We start from the raw sequence: 26,028 nt of genomic DNA on the forward strand, positions 1-26,028 counted from the left end.
TGCTGGAGGGCATGCAGTGAGGCTTCCGCGGTTGTGGAAATCTGAGGATCCTCATATACTTGAGCCATTGCATCAAAGAAGGTGGTGAGATTGATTAATACTTCAGCTTTCTGTTCCAGGAGACGGTGGGCCCAGGTTTGGGGCTCACCCAGGAGTAAGGAGACAACAAAGCCCACCTTGGTGGCTTCCATGGAAAAGGTACGTGGCTGAAGGGCAAAGTACAGTTCACAAGTATTGCAGAACACCCTTAATTTGCTTCTTTCCCCGGAGAACCTTTCAGGAATGGGAAGTCTTGGTTCGGGTGGAAGCATCACAACAGTAGGAGAAGGTGCTGCACCAGTTGAAGTAGAGGCTTGGGGGTTCCCTGGGTTCCGGTGGCAGATGACAGTACTTGAACACGTTCCTCCAACCGGATGTATCCTTCCTATGTGGCATGTTCACCGATGCCAGGAGCATGGCAGACAAGATGGGTGAACTAGAGATACTGTTGTACGAGGAAGATTTGGATTTTGTGGGAATTTCAGAGACCTGGTTCAACAGCTCTCATGATTGGCTGGCAAACATTCAAGGGTATACCTTTTACCGCAAGGATAGAGAGGGTAAAAAAGGGGGAGGGGTATGCCTATATATCAAGAATAATGTACAAGTGAATGTGAGAGATGACATCACTGAGGGAGCTAGGGAGGAGGTGCAATCCTTATGGGTAGAGCTCCAAAGGGATGAAGCTAAGGGGAAAATAATACCGGGAGTATGCTATAGCCCCCCTAATCTGAGGGAGGAAGTGGAGACAGATCTCCTATCACAATTTGGATTAGCAGCAAGGATGGGAAGTGTTATCATAATGGGGGATTTTAATTATCCAGACATAGACTGGGCGGAGGGAACAGCACATTCATTTAAAGGGGTTGTAAAGGTAAAAATGTTTTCACCTTAATGCATTCTATGCATTAAGGTGAAAAAACTTCTGACAATACCGCCGCCCCCAGCCCCCAGCCCCCCCATTTTACTTACCTGACGCCTCGAAAGTCAGCTTCGCGTTCCCAACATCTATTCCTCCGCTCACCCTGGCCGCTGATTGGCTACAGTGGATGGATTGGAAGCAGCGCAGCCATTGGCTCGCGCTGCTGTCAATCACATCCAATGACGCGGCGCGCTGGGGGGCGGGGCCGAGTGATACAGTGAGTGGCTATAGCCGCCGGCTGTATCACGGGAGCGCGCCCGCAAGCACTAACCACCATGCGAGGGAGCTCGCATTAAGGTGGTTAATGCTTGCGGGGAGGAGCTGAAACAGCCGCCGAGGGACCCCAGAAGACCAGGTTCGGGGGCCACTCTGTGCAGAACGAGCTGCACAGTGAAGGTAAGTATAACATGTTTGTTATTTTTAAGAAAAAAAAAAATTTACCTTTACAACCCCTTTAAGGCTCGCCAGTTCCTTAATGTTTGCAGGACAATTTTATGGGTCAGATGGTAGACGCACCAACTAGAAATAAAGCATTACTGGATCTACTGATTACCAACAATACAGACCTGATCACGGATGTGGAAATACGGGGAAATTTAGGTAACAGTGATCACAGGTCAATTAGTTTCAGTATAAATCACACAAATAGGAAACATAAAGGGAATACAAAGACACTTTTTTTTCAAAAGAGCCAACTTCCCTAAACTACAAACCTTGCTAAAAGGCATAAATTGGGATAAAATATTAGGAACAAAGAACCAAGGAGGAGAGATGGGTTTGCTTTAAGAGCATATTAAATAAGGGCATTAGCCAATACATCCCATTGGGTAATATATTTAAAAGAGCGAACAAAAGTCCTGGATGGTTTAACTCCAATGTAAAAATGCATAAAAAAGCAAAGGAGAAGGCCTTCAAAAACTACAAGGTTGAGGGATCATCCTCAGCATTCAGACTTTATAAAGAATGCAACAAGAAATGTAAGGGTGCAATTAGGATGGCTAAGATAGAACATGAAAGACACATAGCGGAGGAGAACAAAAAAAATCCCAAGAAATTCTTTAAGTATGTAAACAGTAAAAAAGGGAGGACAGACCATATTGGCCCCATAAAGAATGAAGAAGGACATCTGGTTACAAAGGATGGGGAGATGGCGAAGGTATTGAATTTATTCTTCTCCTCAGTCTTCACAAGTGAATCGGGGGGCTTCAGTAACCAAAACTGCAGTGTTTATCCTCATGACACAACACAGGAAGCACCTCCATGGTTAACAGAGGACAGAATTAAAATTAGACTTGACAAACTTAACATAAATCACCGGGACCAGATGGCTTGTATCCGAGGGTACTTGGGGAACTCAGTCAAGTGATTGCGAGACCGTTGTTCCTAATTTTTACAGACAGTCTACTGACTGGAATGGTACCAGCTGATTGGAGAAAAGACAATGTAGCACCAATATTTAAAAAGGGCCCAAAATACATCCCTGGGAATTACAGACCAGTTAGCCTAACATCAATAGTATGTAAACTCTTGGAGGGGATGATAAGGGATTATATACAAGATTTTAGTAATGAGAACGGTATCATTAGCAGTAATCAGCATGTATTCATGAAGAATCGTCCTTGCCAAACCAATCTACTAACCTTCTATGAGGAGGTGAGTTGCCATCTAGATAAAGGAAGGCCCGTAGACGTGGTGTATCTGGATTTTGCAAAAGCATTTGACACAGTTCCCCATAAACGTTAACTGTACAAAATAAGGTCCTTTGGCATGGAGCATAGGGTGAGTACATGGATTGAAAACTGGCTACAAGGGCGAGTTCAGAGGGTGGTGATAAATGGGGAGTACTCGGAATGGTCAGGGGTGGGTAGTGGGGTTCCCCAGGGTTCTGTGCTGGGTCCAATCCTATTTAATTTGTTCATAAACGACCTAGAGGATGGGATAAACAGTTCAATCTCTGTATTTGCAGAAGATACTAAGCTAAGCAGGGCAATAACTTCTCCGTAGGATGTGGAAACCTTGCAAAAAGATCTGAACAAATGAATGGGGTGGGCAACTACATGGCAAATGAGGTTCAATGTAGAAAAATGTAAAATAATGCATTTGGGTGGCAAAAATATGAATGCAATCTATACACTGGGGGGAGAACCTCTGGGGGAATCTAGGATGGAAAAGGACCTGGGGGTCCTAGTAAATGATAGGCTCAGCAATGGCATGTAATGCCAAGCTGCTGCTAACAAAGAAAACAGAATATTGGCATGCATTAAAAAGGGGATCAACTCCAGAGATAAAACGATAATTCTCCCACTCTACAAGACTCTGGTCCTGCCGCACCTAGAGTATGCTGTCCAGTTCTGGGCACCAGTTCTCAGGAAGGATGTACTGGAAATGGAGCGAGTACAAAGAAGGGCAACAAAGCTAATAAAGGGTCTGGAGGATCTTAGTTATGAGGAAAGGTTGCGAGCACTGAACTTATTCTCTCTGGAGAAGAGACGCTTGAGAGGGGATCTGATTTCAATATACAAATACCGTACTGGTGACCCCACAATAGAAATAAAACTTTTTTGCAGAAGAGAGTTTAACAAGACTCGTGGCCACTCATTAAAATTAGAAGAAAAGAGGTTTAACCTTAACTACGTAGAGGGTTCTTTACTGTAAGAGCAGCAAGGATGTGGAATTCCCTTCCACAGGCGGTGGTCTCAGCGGGGAGCATCGATAGCTTCAAGAAACTATTAAATAAGCACCTGAATGACCGCAACATACAGGGATATACAATGTAATACTGACACATAATCACACATAGGTTGGACTTGATGAACTTGTGTCTTTTTTCAGCCTCACCCACTATGTAACTATGTAACTATGAAGGTTATTAACAGTTTGGGTCAGGCCTGCCAGGTGTAAGCAAAGTTCCTGCATTGGAGAGGCTCCCTGCTCGGGCTCAGACATGGCTGTCTGCTACTGTTACGTACCTAGCAGGTGAGCCCAAATTGCAGAGGATGGCCTCTCTTACGCCTCCGACTCGAGGCCCCTGATAGGATAAACAGGAAGCACAGGAGTGAGGAGTGGTACGAGTGCCTGGCAGGATCAACATTAGGAGGTCAGTCCAGAGGTTCAAGAGATTCCTTGCAGAAGGTAGAAAGCAGGAACTGGAACAGCAGGCTGGAACCTGGAGCAGGCAGGATGGGCAGGCAGGTGCAGTGTGCAGGAACAAGAACAGCAGATTGGACCCTGGAACCAGCTGGATCAGCAGACAGGCACAGCAGGTTGGAACTGGAGCAACCGACTGGAACCAGGAACAAGCTGGATCAGCAGATAGGCACAGCAGGCTGGAACTGGAACAGCGGACTGGAACCAGGATCTCTTTTTTCTGATTGGCCGTGCGCTGTCGCGTCATCAGTTGCTAACCAGGTTTATCCTGTTAGCACCAGGGCGCTCTGCACAAGACACACATCCTACCCAGCTGTTAGTGATGAGTTTGATTATATCCCCTCTGATCCACCCACTAACCATACCATATATATAGCGTGCGGTTGTAGCTGTAGCCATGCCTCTGAAGACATCTGTTACGATGAAACATGTCAGGCAGGCTGACATCCGTACGCTGATTGCTGCAGCCGTTTGTTCCTATCATTGATGCATGCTGTTTTAAGCTTCAACTGTAAGTTACTACAATAAAAGTTTTTTTATCTATCATTACGGGCTTCACTATGGGTGCTTCATTTTCTTTTCTCGGATATATGATGACTACATGCCTGAATGCCTAATTCTGAAGTGACCATTGGGAGATGTTTATATGTGAAGGAAATCCCACGGATGTTGTGGTCTGATGAGGGGTTGACGAGTGACTCTTTCTACATCTGCACAATATATTTGGTGATTGGATTCCTCCCACTCTTCAATTTCATTTTTGAACTTTTCAGCGCCGCAATAATTTTTATGCATGGAACCAGGAACAAGCTGGATCAGCAAACAGGCACAGCAGGCTGGAACTGGAACAGTGGACTGGAACCAGGAACAAGCTGGAGAGGGACTTCAGGCAAGCTGGGTTGGTTATCAGGCGGGCAGCAGAAGGATCAGAGGAGCAGGCAGAAGAGTAGTCAGACAGGCTGGGGGTCAGGTGCAGGCGGATAGCAGGGATGGTCACAGGCAAGCCGGATAAACACAGGAATAGATTTCAGATAAGCAAAGAACACACGGAATGCTGTAGAGCAGACAGCAAAGTTCACATGTGTCAGTCAGGTTTAAATAGCCCGCATGGCACTAATGGGCATGCGTGCGCATTGGCACCCGCAATCGTGCACCAGCAGGTCTGGATCGTCTGTTGCTAGCAGGATCTTCCTGACAGTAAGGTCCATTGGCATGGACCATAGGGTGAGTACATGGATTGAAAACTGGCTACATGGGTTCAGAGGGTAGTCATAAATGGTAGTACTCAGAACGGTCCTGGGTGGAAAGTGGGGTCCCCCAAAGTTCTGTCCTGGGACCAATCCTATTTAATTTATTCATAAAATGTAAGGTACCTGTGATAGGTAGTGTCCAAAGTGGAGCTTGTGTGCTGAGGATTCAGGCGAAAACTAGTCAGGCAGATCAGGACGGCAACAGATCAGGCAAAGCGGTACACGATCGAAATCCAGAGATTGGTCAGGCAGGCAAAGGTCATACATGAGCGGCGGTGAAGTACAAAATCAGCAGGCTAGAGAGTAGTCAGGAATTCAGGCAGAAATTCAAATACGGTATTCAGAGTCACAAAGCAGTCAAAACACCCAGGAAGCTAGTCCACACAAACGGGCACTGAGAGATAGGAAGTGCTGCTATTTATGGGCTGCTTTGATTGTAGATTGTCTACAGCTGGCAGCAGGTGGGGCTAGTGAGTGCAAGGTAATGCATCAAACTAAGAGAACATAGCTATAACTCCAGAGCTCCTCTGTGGCACAACAAGTAAGACTGCAGCTGTGGGACCAGGAACATCCCGGTTCAAATACACCCAGATACATGGCAGGGCCCCCTCCCCAGTGGACCCTCCCAGGGGCCTAGCAGGGCTTAGTGGGAAAGGAGGCATGGAAGTTTCGAATAAGAGCAGAAGTATGCAAATCTTTGGCTGGAACCCAGGAACAGTCTGTGATGGGATAGCTGTTGCGTTGCGATTGAAAATTGCCTTTTTTGAGGAGGGAAACGTGGAATACGGGGTGTATCCGGAGAGAGGAGGGCAATTTCAACCTATAGGAGACTGGCCTGACTCGAGCAATAATTCTGTAAGGACCGATGAACTGAGGGCCCAATTTGGTAGAAGGTTGTTTCAGTCTCACGTATTTGGTTGATAGCCAAACTCTGTCCCCCACCACATATGGAAGTATATGGCGTCTTCGTTGGAGAAAAGCGCATACTTGCCTGCTGACTTCCGTAGTAATAAGCAAATCTTTTTCCAATTCAGCAGAATATTTTTCACCTGCAGATCTGCTGCTGGTACACCAGAAGAAGGCTGAAGTAGGGGAAAAGTCTGAGGGCCTAGGTCTGCGTATAATGGTGTGGTATGAAGAGCACTGTGTCAACGGGAATAAATGGTGAACTCAGCCAAAGGAAAATACTGAGACCAGCTGGAGTGTAACGCATTCATATAATGTCGAAGATAGGTTTCCAGGGTCTGGTTCATGCATTCGGTTTGACCATCTGTTTGAGGGTGATGTGAGGTAGAGAGTGAGAGCGTTACTCCCAGTTTCTTGCAGAACGCTCTCCAGAATCGGGAAACAAACTGTGATCCGCGGTCTGAGACGAGATTGGTAGGTATGCCATGATATCTCACAATATGGGAAAGAAGAGGGTAGACATTGCTTCCACTGTAGGTATCCCGGGAGCACAAAATGAGACATTTTAGAAAAGCAATCCACTATGACCAATATAGCAGTCATGCCTTTGGACTTGGGTAAGTCTGTAATGAAGTCCATGATCAAATGGGTCCAAGGCTGGCGAGGTGCCGGAAGTGGTTGTAATAGTCCAGTAGGCAATGTGCGGGGTACTTTATTAGCACAAGTTGGACAGGCAGCCATATAGTCAGTAACATTCCTTTTCATATGAGGCCATCAGACATGACATTGCAAGGTCATAAGAGTGATGGTGACACCAGGATGACCGGATAACACACCATCATGAGCCGAGAGGAGTACAGGTTTTCTGAGGCTAGGGGCTACAAACAAGCGACCTGGTGGTATCTTCAAGCCTTGAGGAACACGATTCTGGGTTTGTTGTAACCGTTGGGAAAGAGCCGTAGAGATCTGTGCGATAATTTTGTGAGATGGGATTATATACTGCTCGGTAGGTTGATCTTCTTCAGAGGTAGAGAACTGTCTGGAAAGAGCATCGGTTTTCTTGTTTTTATGCCCAGGAACATAAGAAAGAACAAAATTAAAACTGGAGAAAAACAGAGCCCATCGAGCCTGACGTGAGTTCGAACGTTTTGCAGTCTGAAGATACAGCAGGTTTTTATGGTCAGTGAGGATAGAAAAAGGCTTGGGAGCTCCTTCCAGAAGATGTCGCCATTCAGACAATGCCAATTTGATGGCCAGTAGTTCTCGATTCCCAACGTTGTAATTTGTCTCCGCTGGAGAAAACTTTCTAGAAAAAAAGGCTACTGGATGGATTCTACCGGACTTAGGTTGTTTCTAGGACAGCACGGCACCTGCTCCTACTTCGGAGGCATCAACCTCAACTATGTACTGGTAATTGGGATTTGGATGCTGAAGAATTGGAGCCTTGCTGAACATGTCTTTTAATTGCTGGAAAGCCGATTCTGCTTCTGAGGGCCACACCTTGCAATTTGTACCTTTCTTAGTCATAGCAGTAAGGGGGGCCGCAATGGAGGCAAAACCTTTGATGAAGAGTCTGTAGTAATTTGCGAACCCTAGAAAGCTTAGGAGTTTTTGAGGGTCCATTTGGAAACCGGCAGCATTTATAATGTATCCAAAGAAAAGAAATACGGCTTTGATGGAAACTGCATTTCTCAATCTTCGCGTAAAGATGGTTTTCTCTCAGTCATTGTAATACCTGCTTTACATGTGAGATTTGCTCTAGATGAGTCTTGGAAAAGATTAAAATGTTGTCCAAGTATATGATCACAAAACTGTTGCTGAAATTGTGAAAAATGTCATTCATGAAACGGAAGACAGCAGGGGCTGTCTTTACTCTAATCAGCCTTAATTAACTCCCTTTTTATTGATTTTTTTTCCTGCTTTTTTTTTTGTTCAGGCCTATTTTATAAACGATAAACAATTTAAAAAAAACATTTGTTTGCTTTTGTTAGTGAATTTTTTTACATATATATTAACATATATTTACACATTTCACATTGAAAAAGCGCAAAATTTAAAAAAAATATGTATTTAATTTGTAAATAACTTTTCAATGCTTTGTACCATTGCTGACAGCTGAAGTGAAAACAAAACAGTTGCGGTAGGTATCGGTAATTGGTATCGGCGAGTATTAAAAAAAAAAGTATTGGTACTCTTAAAAAAATATGGTATCGGTGCATCCCTAGTAAAAATGGTACAAATAGTAAACGTAGTCAAAACATAGCCAGAGTATGGTAGCCAAAGTGGGTAGTTAACCAGTTCAGCCCCGGAAGGTTTTACCCCCTTCCTAGATAGTGTGGGAGTACAAATGGCGCTGCCCTATCTTATAAATTAATTCAAAGTGGGTATAAATGTCATAAGCTACAATCTGTGTTCAATAAGCTGTAATATATAGGGGCTCCACCACTAAATGACGTAATATGGTCTAAACCAGAATAATGACCATATATGTGAAGAACAAAAAATAATAATAAATAAATTAGTAAATAAATAAGTACTATCTCATCCAAAATTAAACTTCTATCACCCCAATATTAAAAGTGCCTCTCAGGTTTGGAATTAGGTAAATAATGTGAGAAAATTAATACTACAAAAAATTAATTGGTATAGTCAAAAATAACCCCAAAATTCAAAAGTATTGTGACAATATGGTGCCTGCAAGAGGAAAAAAATTCTTATTGAGTGAAAAACATGTGTGAATTAGAGTGTCAGTGCAGAAGTTATTAACGTTCCCAGTTTCTATACAAAATATAAAATTAGGTCAAAATTAACCCCAGGGTTCAAAACTATTGTGACAGTATGGCCCGTTAGAGGGGACCTCCCTTTAAATGAAAAACATATGTGAAATAAATGTCGGTGCAAATGTTATATCGCTCCCAGAGATATTGATCAGTGTATCAGTGGTAGGATCTCTAATGAGATTTGCAATAAATATAATGAATATTAAATACCATAGAAATCGTACATAGAAATTTGTTTACAGTCTATTACTTTTCTTGGCAAGTAATAATGGACTTCTTAAAATATACTATCCATCTAAAACCGGAGAGTTATTATAGCCATATGATGTAAAAAGCAAAGTTCAGTATATGTGCTGTTTATTTAGTCTTAGGAACATAAACCAGTGACTTCTGTGCGTATTCCTCAAACGGTGACTTGAAGTGCTCGCCCCCCAGTGCTCCCCCACTCACCAGAAACAAACACCCCCACAGGGGTACCGAGCGATAGAGTGGGTGTCTTGGGATGGGTGTTATTCACTCCTGTCCTGCTGCTGTTCCACAATTCTGAGTGATCCCTTCAGTGGTTCCAGGATGAGCTGTGCGTTCCAAATAGACCAGGCTACTCCACCGTTTACCACCTTTATCTTCAACATTTATACATCTTCCAATAAAGGTGAGGTCATCAAGGTGAGGCCCGCTCACATACCAGGAGAAGAGGAGAGCAGAGGAGGGTTCTGACTGCAACAATGTGACACCTTCATAAACATGGGAGGGTGGCTCTCCCACCTCTGTTCTTGCTGCCACCCTCCCATGTTTATGAAGGTGTCGTTTTAACTCTTAATTGCGCAGTCATGCAATGTTGTACCCAAACAAAATTTGCATCCTTTTCTTCCTACAAATAGAGCTTTCTTTTGATGGTATTTGATCACCTCTGCGGTTTTTATTTTTTGCGTTATAAACGGAAAAAGACCGAAAATTTTGAAAAAAAATGATATTTTCAACTTTTTGTTATAAAAAAATCCAATAAACTCAATTTTAGTCATACATTTAGGCCAAAATGTATTCAGCCACATGTCTTTGGTAAAAAAAAAGTCAATAAGCGTATATTTATTGGTTTGCGCAAAAGTTATAGCGTCTACAAACTAGGGTATATTTTCTGGAATTTACACAGCTTTTAGTTTATGACTGCCTATCTCATTTCTTGAGGTGCTAAAATGGCAGGGTAGTACACCCCCCCCCCCCAAATGACCACGTTTTGGAAAGTAGACAACCCAAGGAAATTGCTGAGAGGCATGTTGAGCCCATTGAATATTTTATTTTTTTGTCCCAAGTGATTGAATAATGACAAAAAAAAAATTATTTTACAAAAAGTTTTCACTAAATGATATATTGCTCACACATGCCATGGTTATATGCGGAATTGCACCCCAAAATACATTTTGCTGCTTCTCCTGAGTACGGGGATACCACATTTGTGGGACTTTTTGGGAGCCGGGCCCCCGGAAACCAATCACCGCCTTTAGGATTTCTAAAGGCGTACATTTTTTTATTTCACTCCTCACTACCTATCACAGTTTTGAAGGCCATAAAATGCTAAGATGGCACAACCCCCCCCCCCCCCCCAAATGACCCCATTTTGGAAAGTAGACACCCCAAGCTATTTGCTGAGAGGCATGTTGAGTCCATGGAATATTTTATATTTTGCCATAAGCTGTGGGAAAATGACAAACTTTTTTTTTTTTGCACAAAGTTGTCACTAAATGATATATTGCTCATACAGGCCATGGACATATGTGGAATTACACCCTAGCAAGCACCAACGGCCTAGTACACCCTGGTCGTACATCCAACACTGCAGTAACACTTGGTGACGTGGTGAGTCCCATAAGTGCAGTTCAAGCTGGCGAGGTGGCAAGCACAAGTAGTGTCCCGCTGCCACCAAGAAGACGAACCTGAGAAGAGGAGGATTCTGCCTGCTCTGTGCAAAACCACTGGACTGCACCAATGCACAGAGTACACAAGTATATAATAACATGTTTGTTATTTAAAAAACAGAAACAGGACTTTAATATCACTTTAAAGTGGTTGTAAACCTCACACATGAGATATGAACAAAGCATATCTCTCTATACTGTCTACTTGTCTCAATTAAGAGCACTAAGTGTCATTTCTGTCTGCTGCTTTGTTCCTCTTCTACCAGCATGACACCAAGAGAAAAAAGGTGACAGGGGAGGGACCTCTAGCAGATTGACAGTCTCAGCTCTGTTCCTGTGTGCTGTGTAAAGGGGGGGGAGGGACCCCCCTTCCCTCCAATAATTTCTCAGAGCTCTCCTCATTGAGCTCTTCAGAGAGTGACTTCAGCACCCCCTTTTTTAGGAACTCTCAGAAAAGCATTACATATTCAGCACTTTGAACAGCTTTAGAGAAGAGAAGACTGCAGATAGACAGGTACAACTTATGTAGGAGGATTTGTTTAATCTCTGTGTGTCACCTGTGGCCAGTCACTTCACTGGGTATATGTAAGGGTCTACAACCGCTTTAAGGGGAAGCAGGTGGGGAAAAATGTGGCTCAGATATGTGCTTTTACTGCTCCCCAATGGTAAGTGTAAACATAGCCTTACATACCTGATCTTCCACTCCCCTGGCAATCAGTGCTCCCCTATACTCCAGAAGCGGATTTTCCCTTGGTGACTTCGCATTCAGGGCCCAACGGGACAGAAGCAGGTCCACCCATAGGGGGGTACCACCTGTCCCCCTGTACAGAGCCCAGGCACACAGGAGGGCCAAGGTAGCAGGAGGATTTGGATGTGGGCAGGACAGGGAGGAGGATTGGTAACGTGGCATTTACAGTAACTATACTCCATGCAGCTCTTTGCAGCAACTGAAAGCTGATTTCTCCCCTCTCCTTCCTGCCAGCTTCCATGGGCCAGTTGATAAATGCACCAACAAAAGAACGCATTACTAGACCTACTGATTACTAACAATACAGACCTGATTGCGGATGTAGAAATACGGGGAAACTTAGGAAACAGCGACCACAGATCAATCTGATTCAATATAAATCACAAAATAAAAACGCACAAGGGTAATACAAGGACACTGAATTTCAAAAGAGCCAACTTCCCTAAATTGCGCTCCTTGCTAGACGGTATTGAATGGGATAGAATCCTAGGAACAAAGAACACGTAGGAAAAATGGGAGTGCTTTAAGAGGATACTGAATAAAGGAATTGGCCAGTACATTCCAACAGGAAATGAGTTTAAAAGAGCTAAGATAAATCATGGGTGGCTAAACTCCAAAGTAAAAATGCATATAAAAACAAACGAAAAGACCTTCAAAAATACAAGGCTGATGGGTCATTGTCAGCATTCCAACAATACAAAGAATACAATAAGAAATGTAAGAGCGCAATCAGGGCAGCTAAAATAGAAAACGAAAGTTACATAGCGGACTAAAAAAAAAATCACAAGAAGTTTTTTAAATACATTAACAGTAAGAAAGTGAAGCCAGAGCATATTGATCCCATAAAGCAGGATGAAGGGAATTTGGTTACAAAAGGCAAAGGTTTAAAATGAATTTGTCTCCTCCGTTTTCAAAAAGGAAACAGGGGGATATAGTAGCCAAGGCTGTAATTAGCCAAGGCTGTGTTAATAAAACGTCACAGAATGCACCATCATGGCTAACAGAAGACAGTATCAGAAATAGACTTGAAAAACCTAACATAAATAAGTCACCAGAACCAGATGGCTTACACCCGAGGGTCCTTAACCACTTAAGGACCGTAAGGATTTGCCCCCTTTTTGCGATACGGCACTGCGTAGCTTTAACTGACAATTGTGCGGTCATGCAACGTTGTACCTAAACAAAACTGACATCCTTTTTTTTCCCACAAATTTTTCCCTCTTTTGGTGGTATTTGAACACCTCTGCGTTGTTTTTTTTTTTTTTTTTTTGCGCTATAAACCAACAAAGAGCTACAATTTTGAAAAAAAACGAATTTGTTTTACTTTTTGCTGATACATATCCAAAATATCCAAACCACAAAGCTCCTGATTCACTCCCTGGTTATCTCTCACCTCGACTACTGCAACTCCCTCCTCATTGGCTTACCTTTAAATAGACTATCCCCCCTTCAGTCCATCCAGGGGCGGATCCAGAGTCTAGTCTCGGGAGGGGCACTGGCAGAAAAAAAGGTGTTGCTTACAGGGCCAGATTAAGAGCAACATGGGCCTGGTGCTAAGGATTTTGGTGGGCCTTTTTATGGAAATAAATACAATGAAAACACAAACAATTTTTTGTTAAATTTAAAATAAAGAGAGAGAGGGGTGTGAGATGGTGGTTGAGAGAGGGGGGGGGTGAAAGCGAGATGGGGGGGTTGAAAGAGAGGGGATGAGTGGGAGGGGGAAAGAGAGAGAAAGGGGGTGAATAAGAGAGAGAGAGGGGGTGAGAGAGAGGGGACGAGAGTGAGTCTGTGGGAGGCACAGCATAGTACATAACACGGGGGGGGGGGGGGGGGGGGGATAGCACAGTACATTACATGGTTGGCACAACACATTACATGGTGGATACATGGATACAGCACATTTAATGGTGGGCAAAGCACAGTACATTACATGGTGGGCACAGCACATTACACGGTTGGCACTGCCCAATACAGCACATTACTAGGTAGGCACAGTTCATTATATGGTGGGCAGAGCACATGACATGGTTGGTCCTACACAACACAGCACATTGCATGGTGGGCACAACAGCACATGCACACGGTGGGCACAGGACCTTATATGATGGGCACAGCACATGACATGGTGGGCACTGCACATTACAAGTGGGCACTGCACATTATATGGTGGGCACAGCATATTATATGGTGGGTACTGCACATGGCATGGTGGGCACTGCACAGCACATGACAAGGGGGGCACTGCATGACACCACATGACACGGTGGGCACTGCACGACACAGCACATTACATTGTGAGCACAGCACATTAAATGGTGGACACCGCACATGACATGGTGAGCCCTGCACAGTACATTCCATTGTGGGTACTGCGCGGCACATGCCATGGTGGACAATCTACCGCACATTACATGGTGAGTACAGCACATTAGATGGTAGGCATTGCATGGTGCAGCACATGACATGGTGGGTTCTGGCGTGCGTTGTGTACAGGAAGGTGGGTTCTGGCGTGCGTTGTGTACAGGAAGGTGGGTTCTGGCGTGTGTTGTGTACAGGAAGGTGGGTTCTGGCGTGCTTTATGTACAGGAAGGTGGGTTCTGGCGTGTGTTATGTACAGGAAGGTGGGTTCTGGCGTGCTTTATGTACAGGAAGATGGGTTCTGGCGTGCGGTGTGTACAGGAAGGTGGGTTCTGGCGTGCGGTGTGTACAGGAAGGTGGGTTCTGGCGTGCGGTGTGTACAGGAAGGTGGGTTCTGGCGTGCGGTGTGTACAGGAATGTGGGATCTGGCGTGCGGTGTGTACAGGAAGGTGGGATCTGGCGTGCGGTGTGTACAGGAAGGTGGGTTCTGGCGTGCGTTATGTACAGGAAGGTGGGTTCTGGCGTGCTTTATGTACAGGAAGGTGGGTTCTGGCGTGCGGTGTGTACAGGAAGGTGGGTTCTGGTGTGCGGTGTGTACAGGAAGGTGGGTTCTGGCGTGCTTTATGTACAGGAAGGTGGGTTCTGGCGTGCGGTGTGTACAGGAAGGTGGGTTCTGGCATGCGGTGTGTACAGGAAGGTGGGTTCTGGTGTATGTTATGTACAGGAAGGTGGGTTCTGGTGTATGTTATTTACAGGAAGGTGGGTTCTGGTGTATGTTATTTACAGGAAGGTGGGTTCTGGTGTATGTTATGTACAGGAAGGTGGGTTCTGGTGTATGTTATGTACAGGAAGGTGGGTTCTGGCGTGCGTTGTGTACAGGAAGGTGGGTTCTGGTGTATGTTATGTACAGGAAGGTGGGTTCTGGTGTATGTTATGTACAGGAAGGTGGGTTCTGGTGTATGTTATGTACAGGGTTCAAGAGAACACTAGGTACAGAGTCCATTCATCCATGTACATCCCAATACTGCACCTCTCCTCCACTGCTAATAACTTCTGCAATCCACACACCTCTCCTCTCCCCTCATCTTCCCATCCCCCAAAGCTCCATCATCCTCCACATGATTACCTTTGTAAAAGAACTTTTCTGTAAACTCCTTTTCAGCTTCTGAATGGCCTGACCAGATAGGAGATAAGGATGTGGTACAGAGCAAGGAGGCTGTTGAAGGAGCCGTGGGAGAGCTGCTCTACCCCCACTTTCAATTAATGCAGAAACTGAAAGCTGAAAAAACATGCCTTGGTACCTTTTCCCTAGCCAGCAATGTAGGAATGCCTCTTCCCGTATACACTGGTTGCTTGACAAAGGGGCGGGTATGAGTAGTAGTCCCGCCCATACCCGACATCACAGCTCTCATCTGACAGGTGAAGTCTCTAGTCCACTCTGCACAGTGGACATCCAGATGGCTTGCTCGTCCATCCCATTCCCTGGCTGTGCTGGATGTTATACCAGCAACAGAATGTGTATGCTCCCCTCTCCCTCTCTATAGCAGGCCCCAGAGGGGGGAAGGGGGGGGCGGCCAGGCGGGCCCCTTGGGACGCTCGGGCCCCTTACAGGAGTACTGCCTGTAGCAGCCCTGCTGACGTCACTCGTTGCTAGACGCCAGGCGGCCCTGGCGTTAGCAACGAGTGCAGGGAAGAGGCTCCACCCGCCTCCTCCTCCTCCTCCTGGTATCCTGCTCAGCCGCAGTCAGTGGGAGTCTCTCTTGGTGCCGCTGATCAGCTGATGTGAGAGAGACTCGGTCAGAGGCAGCGCCGCAGCGGCACCTGTGACAAATCAATCAACATGTCAGTGGCAGTGCTACTATTTCGGGGGTGGCAATTGCCCTGTTGCCCCCCCCCCCTGGATCCGCCCCTGAGTCCATCATGAATGCTGGTGCCAGACTCATCCACCTTACGAACCGCTCAGTGTCTGCTACCCCTCTCTGCCAATCCCTCCATTGGCTACCACTCACCCAACGAATTAAATTCAAAATACTAACAATGAGTACAAAGCCATCCACAACTCTGCCCCCCAGCTACATCACTAACCTAGTCTCAAAATACCAACCTAATCGCCATCTCCGTTCCTCCCAAGACCTCCTGCTCTCTAACTCCCTCACCACCTTTAGGCGATCCCTGAAAACTTTCCTCTTCAGAGAAGCCTATCCTGCCTCCATCTAACAACTGCACTATTTTCTCCATTAGCTCATCCCCCACAGCCATTACCCTTTTGTATAACTTGACCCTCCCTCCTAGATTGTAAGCTCTAACTAGCAGGGCCTCTGATTCCTCCTGTATTGAATTGTATTGTACTTGTACTGTCTGCCCTAATGTTGTAAAGCACTGCGTAAACTGTCGGTGTTATATAAATCCTGTATAATAATAATAATAATATTTATATATATATAGATAGATATATCTATATCTATCTATCTATCTATCTATCTATCTATCTATCTATCTATCTATCTATCTATCTATCTATCTATCTATCTATCTATCTATCTATCTAGCTATATATATATATATATATATATATATTCATCAGTTTAGGCATATAGGCGTAATATTGATTGGTTTGCGGAAAAGTTATCTTGTCTACAAACTATGGGATAGATTTAGGACTGCAACATTGCGGCCGACAAATCTGACCCCAAATGACACTTTTTGGGGACCAATGACATTATTACATTGATCAGTGCTATAAAAATGCACTGATCAATGTAAACATTACACTGGAAAGGAAGGGGTTAACACTAGGGGGCAATCAAGGGGTTAACTATGTTCCCTGGGTGTGTTCTAACTGTATGGGGGTTGGGCTGCCTGGGATATGACAGAGATCACTGTTCCCGATGACTGGAAACAGTAGATCTCTGTCATTTCATCTGTCAGAATGGGGATCCGATTTGTTTACAAAGGCAGATCTCCATTCTGCCTCTGTACTAGGCGATCGCGGGTCGCCGGCGGACTTTGAGTCCGCCCGAAACGCGGGCACGCTCCCTCGCGTCCACCTGTAACTGCACGAGCTGATGTACAATGATGGCGATTCACACAGGGGAGCCAACCTGCCGCAGTGCAACTGTGGTGGCTGGTCCTTAAGTGGTTAACCACTTCAGCCCCAGACCATTTGGCTGGCAAAAGACCAGAGCACTTTTTGCGATTCGGCACTGCGTCGCTTTAACTGACAATTGCGATGACGCGCAACGTGGCTCCCAAACAAAATTGTCGTCCTTTTTTCCCCACAAATAGAGCTTTCTTTTGGTGGTATTTGATCACCTCTGTGGTTTTTATTTTTTGCGCTATAAACAAAAAAATAGTGACAATTTTGAAAAAAACGCATTTTTTTTACTTTTTGCTATAATAAATATCCCCAAAAAATATATTAAAAAACATTTTTTTTCCTCATTTTAGGCCGATACGTATTCTTCTGCATATTTTTGGTAAAAAAAATCGTAATAAACGTTTATTGATTGGTTTGCGCAAAAGTTATAGCGTCTACAAAATAGGGGATAGTTTTATGGCATTTTTATTAATCATTTTTTTTACTAGTAATGACGGCGATCAGCGATTTATGACTGCAACATTATACAGATCGGACACTTTTGGCGCTATTTTGGGACCATTCACATTTATACAGCGATCAGTGCGATTAAAAATGCATTGATTACTGTGTAATTGTGACTGGCAGTGGAGGGGTTAACCACTAGGGGACATTGTAGAAGTTAAGTGTGTCCTAGGGAGTGATTCTAACTGTGGGGGGGACAGGCTATGTGTGACACGACACTGATCACCGCTTTTGATTACAGGGAGCTGTGATTAGTGTCAGTGTCACTAGGCAGAACGGGGAAATGTTTGTTTACATCACCATTTCCCCATTCTTCCTCTCCGTGAGACGATCGCGGGTATCCCGCAGACATCGAGTCCGCGGGACCCACGATCAAACTCACGGAGCCCGACCCCGTTCTTCTGCTGTCATTGAGGTGCAAAAAAAGCAGGGCTCTCGTATGGAGCAGAGAGCCAGTACTAGTGCTGCTCATCCTTCGAGTGAACCGGCAAACACCAGCGGCCTAGTACATCCTGGTCATACATCCAGCATTGCAGTAACACTTGGTGACGTGGTGAACACAGGCCCATCGAGCCCATAGTGCCCTTCCTGCTGCATTCGCCAATCCTAATTGAGAGCCCACCACTTCTGCAGCACCTGTACTTCCCCCAGGGTCGGGCCTGGTTAGTACCTGGAAGGGAGACCGCCTTGGAAAACCAGGTGCCGTAGCCAACCCGGAATTCAGGTGGGAACAGTTGATTTTACGTCACTTGATTTTTATTCGCTATTTTTCACCGAAGATCTCTATAAGATCTATTGTGAAGCAAAGCAATTTGGATGCTGGTCAATTCATCGCTGTAGGCTTCTTTTTTTTTTTGGAGTTGGCCTATTTTTTTTCTTGTTTCTTGAGGTGACCATCTTGGCATTTCTCGAGAGGCTTGAGGGTGCCAAAGGAGATTGCCTACAGCCACATCACTCTGAAAGCGCTGGATCTCGTTTGCTCTCAGAGGCTAAGTAGGGTCAGGCCTGGTTAGTACCTGGATGGGGACCACCTATGAATACCAGGTGCCGTAGGCTTCTTTTTTTATTGAAGTTGACCTATTTTTTTTTTCTTGTTTCCTATGGTGACCATCTTGGCATTTCTCAAGAGGCTTAAAGTGGAGGTCCACCACAAAAAAAAATTGCACCAAAAAATATCTAAAAAATAATTGGAGGTAAAACAAAAAAAAAATTTAACTCACCTGAAATGGCTGTTGCTAGGCACTCTTCTTAATCTGCTTCTTCCTACGCCGCAGTGATGTTCTGTCTTCTCGTCCCCGTGTTGTCTTCTGGGGAATGGGGTGTGTGTTATGGGAACTGTGTTTGTCCCACAACACATCGCGTCCCATTCACAAAGCGCTGCGCGACTCGCGAATGCGCAGTAGGAAACGGGCATTGAAGCCGTAAGGCTCCACTGCATGTTTCCCTTAGTTAGGATGGCGGTGCCGGGACCCGAAAGCCGAGGGACGGGTCAGCCTCGGGGGCCAACATCGTGGGCACCCAGGACAGGTAAGTGTGCTTATTTAAAGTCAGCAGCTACAGTGTTTGTAGCTGCTGATTTTAACATTTTTTTTTTCCCAGCCAGAACCCCGCTTTAAGGGTGCCAATGGCCACATCACCCTGAAAGCGCCCAATCTCATCTGATCTCGGAGGCTAAGCAGGGTCGGGCCTGGTTAGTACCTGGATGGGATCCCGCTTGGGAATACCAGGTGCCGTAGGCTTCTTTTTTATTTCTTTTTTTTTTTTTTGGCGTTGACCTATTTTTTTTTCTTGTTTCCCAAGGTGACCATCTTGGCAGCTCTCAAGAGGCTTGAGGGCACCAAAGGAGATTACCTAAGGCCACATCACCCAGAAAGCACCTGATCTCAGAGACTAAGCAGGGTTGGGCCTGGTTAGTACCTGGATGGGAGACCGCCTGGGAGTATCAGGTGCCGTAAGCTTCCTTTTTTTGACCTATTTTTTCCTGTTTTCCAAGGCGACCATCTTGTTGTTTCTCAAGAGCCTTGAGGGTGCCAAAGGAGATTGCCTATGGCCACATCACCCTAAAAGCGCCCGATCTTGTCTGATCTTAGAGGTTAAGCAGGGTCGGGCCTGGTTTGTACCTGGATGGGAGACCGATACCATGTGCTGTCGACTTCTATTTTTTTTTTTTTTTGGAGTTGACCTATTTTTTTCTTGTTTCCCGGTGACCATCTTGGCGTTTCTCAAGAGGCTTGAGGGTGCCAAAGGGGTATGCCTACGGCCACATCACCCTGAAAGCACCCGATCTTGTCTGATGCTTGGAGGCTAAGCAGGGTCGGGCCTGATTAGTACATGGATGGGAGACCGCATGGGAATACCTGGTGCCATAGGCTTCTTTTTTTTTTTTTTTTGGAGTTGACCTATTTTTTTTTCTTGTTTCCCAAGGTGACCATCTTGGCATTTCTCATGAGGCTTGCGGCTGCCAAAGGAGACCGCCTACGGCCACATTACCTTGAAAGTTCCCGATCTCATCTGATGCTTGGAGGCTAAGCAAGGTCGGACCTGGTTAGTACCTGGATGGGATCCTGCCTGGGTATACCAGGTGCCGTAGGCTTTTTTTTTTTTTTTTTGGAGTTGATCTATTTTTTTTTCTTGTTTCCCGGTGACCATTTTGGAGTTTCTCAAGAGGCTTGAGGGTGCAAAAGGATAATTCCCAAGTCCACATCACCCTGAAAGCACCCAATCTCGGAGACTAAGCAGGGCCGGGCCTGGTCAGTACCTGGATGGGAGACCGCCTGGGATTACCGGGTGCCGTAGGGTTCTTTTTTTTTTGGAGTTGGCATTTTTTTTTCTTCTTTCCCATGGTGACCATCTTGCCGTTTCTCAAGAGGCTTGAGGGTGCAAAATAAAAATGCCTTCGGCCACATCACCCTGAAAGCGCACAATCTCATCTGACCCTCCGAAGCTTAGCAGGGTCAGGCCTGCTTAAAACCTGGATGGTAGACTGCCTGGGAATACCAGGTGCCGTAGGCTTCTTTCTTTTCTTGGAGTTGACCTCATTTTCTTTCTTGTCTCCCATGGTGACCATCTTGGCATTTCTCAATAGACTTGAGGGTGCCAAAGGAGATTGCTTGCGGTCACATCACCCTAAAAGTACCTGATCTTGTCTAGTACCTGGATGGGAGATCACTTGGGAACACAAGGGGCCGTATGCTTCTTTTATTTTTGGAGTTGACCTATTTTTTTCTTGTTTCCCAAGTTGACCATCTTGGTGTTTCTCAAGAGGCTTGAGGGTGCCAAAGGAAATTGCCTATGGCCACCTCACCCTGCAAACACCTGATCTCATCTGATTTCGGAGGCTAAGCAGGGTCGGGCCTGGTTGGTATCTAGAGGGGAAACCGCCTGAGAGTATCAGGTGCGTATGCTTCTATTTTTTTTTGGAGTTGACCTTTTTTTTTCTTGTTTCCTGCTGACCATCTTGGCATTTCTCAAGAGGCTTGAGGGTGCCAAAGGAAAATTCCTATGGCCAAATCACCCTGAAAGCACCTAATATCGAAGGCCTAAGCATGTTCAGGCCTGGTTAGTACCTGGATGGAATACCGTCTGGAATTACCAGGTGCCGTAGGCTGCTTTTTTTTGGGTGTTGACCTGTTTTTTTTCCTTGTTTCCCAGTGACCATCTTGGCATTTCTCAAAAAGCTTGAGGATACCAAAGGAGATTGCCTACAGCCACATCGCCCTGAAATCGCCCAATCTCCTCTGATCTCGAGGCTAAGCAGGGTCGGACCTGCTTACTACCTGCATGGGAGACTGCCTGGGAATACCAGGTGCCGTAGGCTTCTTTTTTTTTTGGAGTTGACTTATTTTTTTTTCTTGTTTCCCATGGTGACCATTTTGTGTTTCTCAAGAGGCTTGAGGGTGCCAAAGGTGATTGCATACGGTCACATCAGCCTGAAAGCACCCAGTCTCGTCTGATCCCAGAGGATAAGCCGGGGCGGGCCTGGATGGGAGACCGCCTGGGAATCCCAGGTGCTGTAGATTCTTTCTTTTTTTGGAGTTGACCTATTTTTTTTTCTTGTCTCCCATGGTGACCATCTTGGCGTTTCTCAAGAGACTTGAGGGGGCCAAAGGAGATTGCTTACGGTCACATCACCCTAAAAGCGCCCGGTCTCATCTGATCTTGGAGATTAAGCAGCATCAGGCCTGAGTAGTACCTGGATGGGAGACCACTTGGGAATACCAGGTGCCGTAGTTTTCTTTTTTTTTTTTTGGAGTTGACCTATTTTTTTTCTTATTTCCCAAGGTGACCATCTTGGTGTTTCTCAAGAGGCTTGAGGGTTCCCAAGGAGGGTGCCAGAGGAGAATGCCTATGGCCACCTCACCCTAAAAGCACCCAATCTCATCTGATCGCGGAGGCTAAGCAGGGTCGGGCCTGGTCAGTACCCGGATGGGAGACCACCTGGGAATTCCAGGTGCCATAGGCATCCTTTTTTTTTTGGAGTTGACCTATTTTTTTTTCATGTTTCCCATGGTGACCATCTTAGCGTTTCTCAAGAGGCTTGAGGGTGCCAAATAAGATTTCCTACAGCCACATAACCCTAAAAACGCCAATCTCGTATGATCTCAGAGGCTAAGTAGGTTCAGGCCTGGTTAGTACCTGGATGTGAGACCTCCTGGGAACACCAGGTGACGTAGGCTTCTTTTTTTTTTTTTTTTTGGAGTTGACCTATTTTTTTTCTTGTTTCCTGTTGACCATCTTGGCTTTCCTCGAGAGGCTTGAGGGTGCCAAAGTAGATTACCTACAGCCACATCACCCTGAATGCGCCCAATCTCGTCTGATCTTGAAGCTAAGCAGGGTGGGGCCTGGTTTGTACCTGGATTGGAGACCACCTAGGAATACCAGGTGCCGTAGGCCTTTTTTTTTTTTTTTTTTGGAGTTGACTTATTTTTTTTGTGTTTCCCATGGTGACCATCTTGGTGTTTCTCAAGAGGCTTGAGGGTGTGAAAAGAAATTGCTTACGGCAACATCGCTCTGAAAGCGCCCAATTGCTTCTGATCTCGGAGGCTAAGCAGGGTTGGGCCTGGTTAGTACCTGTATGGGAGAACGCCTGGGAACACCAGGCGCCGTAGGCTTCTTTTTTTTTGGAGTTGACCTATTTTTATTTCTTGTTTCCCAAGCTGACCATCTGGGCGTTTCTCAAGAGGCTTGAGGGTGCCAAAGGAGGTTGCTGATGGCCATGTCACCTTGAAAGTGCAAAAACTCATCTGATTCTTGGAGGCTAAGCAGGGTCAGGCCTGGTTAGTACATAGATGGGAGACCGCATGGGAATACCAGGTGCCATAGGCTTCTTTTTTTTTTTTTGGAGTTGACCTATTTTTTTTTCTTGTTTCCCAAGGTGACCATCTTGGCATTTCTCATGAGGCTTGCGGGTGCCAGAGGAGACTGCCTACGGCCACCTTACCTTGAAAGTTCCCAATCTTGTCTGACTTCAGAAGCTAAGAAGGGTCGGGCCTAGTTAGTACCTGGATGGGAGACCGTCTGAGAGTGCAAGGTGCTGTAGGGTTCTTTTTTTTTCTTTTTTTGGAGTTGACATATTTTTTTTTTCTTGTTTCCCAAGGTGACCATATTGGCGTTTCTCAAGAGGCCTGAAGGTGCCAGATCAGATTGCCTGAGACCACATCCACCTGAAAGCATCTTCGAGGCTAAACAGGGTCTGTCCTGGATGGTAGAACGCCTGGGAATACCAGGCGCAGTAGAGTTCTTTTTTTTTGGAGTTGACCTATTTTTTTTCTTGTTTCCCAAGGTGACCATCTTGGCGTTCCTCAAGTGCCAAAGGAGACTGCCTATGGCCACATTACCTTGAAAGTTCCCAATCTCATGTGATCTTGGAGACTTAAGCAGGGTAGGGCCTGGTTAGTACTTGGATGGGATCCCGCCTGGGCATACCAGGTGCTGTAGGCTTCTTTTTTTTGGAGTTGACCTATTTTGTTTTTTTTTGTTTCCCAAGGTGACCATCTTGGCAGTTCTCAAGACGTTTAAGGGTGCCAAAGGAGTTGCCAAAAGAGGTTGCCTATGGCCACATCACCCGGAAAGCACCCAATCTTATCACTTCTCAGAGGCTAAGCAAGGTCAGGTCTGGAGAGTACCTGGATGGGTGATCGCCTGGGAATACCAGGTGCCGTTGGCTTCTTTTTTTTATGGAGATGACCTTTTTTTTTTCTTGTTTCCCATGGTGACCATCTTGGCATTTCTCAAGAGGCTTGAGGGTGCCAGAGGAGATTGGCTATGGCCATATCACTCTGAAAGCGTCCAATCTTGTCTGATCTCAGAGGCTAATCAGGGTCGGGCCTGCTTCAGAACATGGATGGGAGACCACCTGGGAGTACCAGTTGTTGTAGGCTTCTTTTTTTTTTTTTTTGGCGTTGACCTATTTTTTTTCTTGTTTCCCGGTGACCATCTTGGCGTTTCTCAAGAGGCATGAAGGTGCCAAAGCAGAATGCATACGGTCACATCACCCTGAAAACGACTGATCTTTGAAGCTTAGAAGCGTCTGGCCTGGTTAGTATCTGGATGGGAGAACGCCTGGGAATACCAGGTGCTGTAGACTTCTTTTTTTTTTTTTTTTGGCGTTGACCTATTTATTTTTCTTGTCTCCCAAGGTGACCATCTTGGAGTTTCTCAAGAGGCTTGAGAGTGGCGTGAGTAATTACCTGTGGCAACATCTCCCTAAAAGTGCCTGATTCTCGGAGGCTAAGCGGAGTTTGGCCTGGTTAGTAACTGGATGGGAGACCGCCTGGGAATACCAGGTGCCTTAGGCTTCTTTTTTTTATTTTTATTTTTTTTGGAATTGACCTATTTTTTTTTTTGTGTTTCCCAGGGTGACCATCTTGGCGTTCCTCAAGAAGCTTGAGGGTGCCAAAGGAGCTTACCTATGGCCACATCACCCTGAAAGCTCCTAATCTTGCTTGACCTCAGAGGCTAAGCAGGGTTGGGTATGATTTGTACCTGGATGGGAGACTGTCTGGAAATACAAGGTGCTGTAGGCTTCTTTTTTTTTTTTTTTTTTTTTTGGAGTTGACTTATTTTTTTTCTTGTTTCCCATGGTGACCATCCTGGCGTTTCTCAAGAGGCTTGAGGGTGCCAAAGGAGATTGCCTACAGCCACATCACCCTGAAAGCGCCTGATCTCGGAGGATAAGCAGGGTCGGGCCTGGTTAGTACCTAAATGGTAGGTCGCCTGGGAATACCAGGTGCCGTAAGCCAAGGAGACCATCTTGGCGTTTCTCAAGAGGCTTGAGGATGCCAAAAAAAATTGCCTACGGCCACATCACCCTGAAAGCGCCCAATTTCATCTGATATTGGAGGATAAGCAGGGTTGGGCCTGGTTAGTACCTCGTATGGGAGACTTCCTGGGAATACCAGTTGCCGTAGGCTTCTTTTTTATTTATTTTTTTTGGAGTTTACCTATTTTTTTTCTTGTTTCCCTAAGAGACCATCTTGGCGTTTCTCAAGTGGCTTGAGGGTTCCAAAAGAGATTGCCTACGGCCACATCACCCTGAAAGCTCCTAATCTTGCTTGACCTCAGAGGCTAAGCAGGGTTGGGTATGATTTGTACCTGGATGGGAGACTGTCTGGAAATACAAGGTGCTGTAGGCTTCTTTTTTTTTTTTTTTTTTTTTGGAGTTGACTTATTTTTTTTCTTGTTTCCCATGGTGACCATCCTGGCGTTTCTCAAGAGGCTTGAGGGTGCCAAAGGAGATTGCCTACAGCCACATCACCCTGAAAGCGCCTGATCTCGGAGGATAAGCAGGGTCGGGCCTGGTTAGTACCTAAATGGTAGGTCGCCTGGGAATACCAGGTGCCGTAAGCCAAGGAGACCATCTTGGCGTTTCTCAAGAGGCTTGAGGATGCCAAAAAAAATTGCCTACGGCCACATCACCCTGAAAGCGCCCAATTTCATCTGATATTGGAGGATAAGCAGGGTTGGGCCTGGTTAGTACCTCGTATGGGAGACTTCCTGGGAATACCAGTTGCCGTAGGCTTCTTTTTTATTTATTTTTTTTGGAGTTTACCTATTTTTTTTCTTGTTTCCCTAAGAGACCATCTTGGCGTTTCTCAAGTGGCTTGAGGGTTCCAAAAGAGATTGCCTACGGCCACATCACCCTGAAAGCGCCTGATCTCATCTGATCTTGGAGGATAAGCAGGGTTGGGCCTGGTTAGTACCTCGTATGGGAGACTTCCTGGGAATACCAGTTGCCGTAGGCTTCTTTTTTATTTACTTTTTTTGGAGTTGACCTATTTTTTTTCTTGTTTCCCTAAGAGACCATCTTGGCGTTTCTCAGGAAGCTTGAGGCTGCCAGAAGAAGTTGCCTACAGCCACCATGAA

The 26,028-nt window shown here is 45.6% G+C and overlaps 11 pseudogenes; all 11 read left to right on the top strand.

The window, feature by feature from the left end:
* Window positions 1-19,284: 19,284 nt before the first annotated feature.
* LOC141124627 (5S ribosomal RNA) lies at window positions 19,285-19,403 on the top strand (annotated as a pseudogene).
* A 513-nt stretch (window positions 19,404-19,916) lies between these two features.
* LOC141125155 (5S ribosomal RNA) lies at window positions 19,917-20,036 on the top strand (annotated as a pseudogene).
* Window positions 20,037-20,137: 101 nt separating this feature from the next.
* On the top strand, window positions 20,138-20,257 carry LOC141124728 (5S ribosomal RNA; annotated as a pseudogene).
* A 1,521-nt stretch (window positions 20,258-21,778) lies between these two features.
* Window positions 21,779-21,897, top strand: LOC141125090 (5S ribosomal RNA; annotated as a pseudogene).
* Window positions 21,898-22,007: 110 nt separating this feature from the next.
* LOC141125145 (5S ribosomal RNA) lies at window positions 22,008-22,126 on the top strand (annotated as a pseudogene).
* Window positions 22,127-22,439: 313 nt separating this feature from the next.
* Window positions 22,440-22,557, top strand: LOC141124467 (5S ribosomal RNA; annotated as a pseudogene).
* Window positions 22,558-22,656: 99 nt separating this feature from the next.
* LOC141124620 (5S ribosomal RNA) lies at window positions 22,657-22,775 on the top strand (annotated as a pseudogene).
* Window positions 22,776-23,484: 709 nt separating this feature from the next.
* Window positions 23,485-23,604, top strand: LOC141124194 (5S ribosomal RNA; annotated as a pseudogene).
* A 1,352-nt stretch (window positions 23,605-24,956) lies between these two features.
* On the top strand, window positions 24,957-25,076 carry LOC141124330 (5S ribosomal RNA; annotated as a pseudogene).
* A 488-nt stretch (window positions 25,077-25,564) lies between these two features.
* On the top strand, window positions 25,565-25,684 carry LOC141124338 (5S ribosomal RNA; annotated as a pseudogene).
* A 103-nt stretch (window positions 25,685-25,787) lies between these two features.
* Window positions 25,788-25,907, top strand: LOC141125160 (5S ribosomal RNA; annotated as a pseudogene).
* Window positions 25,908-26,028: the final 121 nt, after the last annotated feature.

Source organism: Aquarana catesbeiana, linkage group LG01, assembly GCF_042186555.1.
Source record: "Aquarana catesbeiana isolate 2022-GZ linkage group LG01, ASM4218655v1, whole genome shotgun sequence".
NCBI classification, from domain to species: domain Eukaryota; kingdom Metazoa; phylum Chordata; class Amphibia; order Anura; family Ranidae; genus Aquarana; species Aquarana catesbeiana.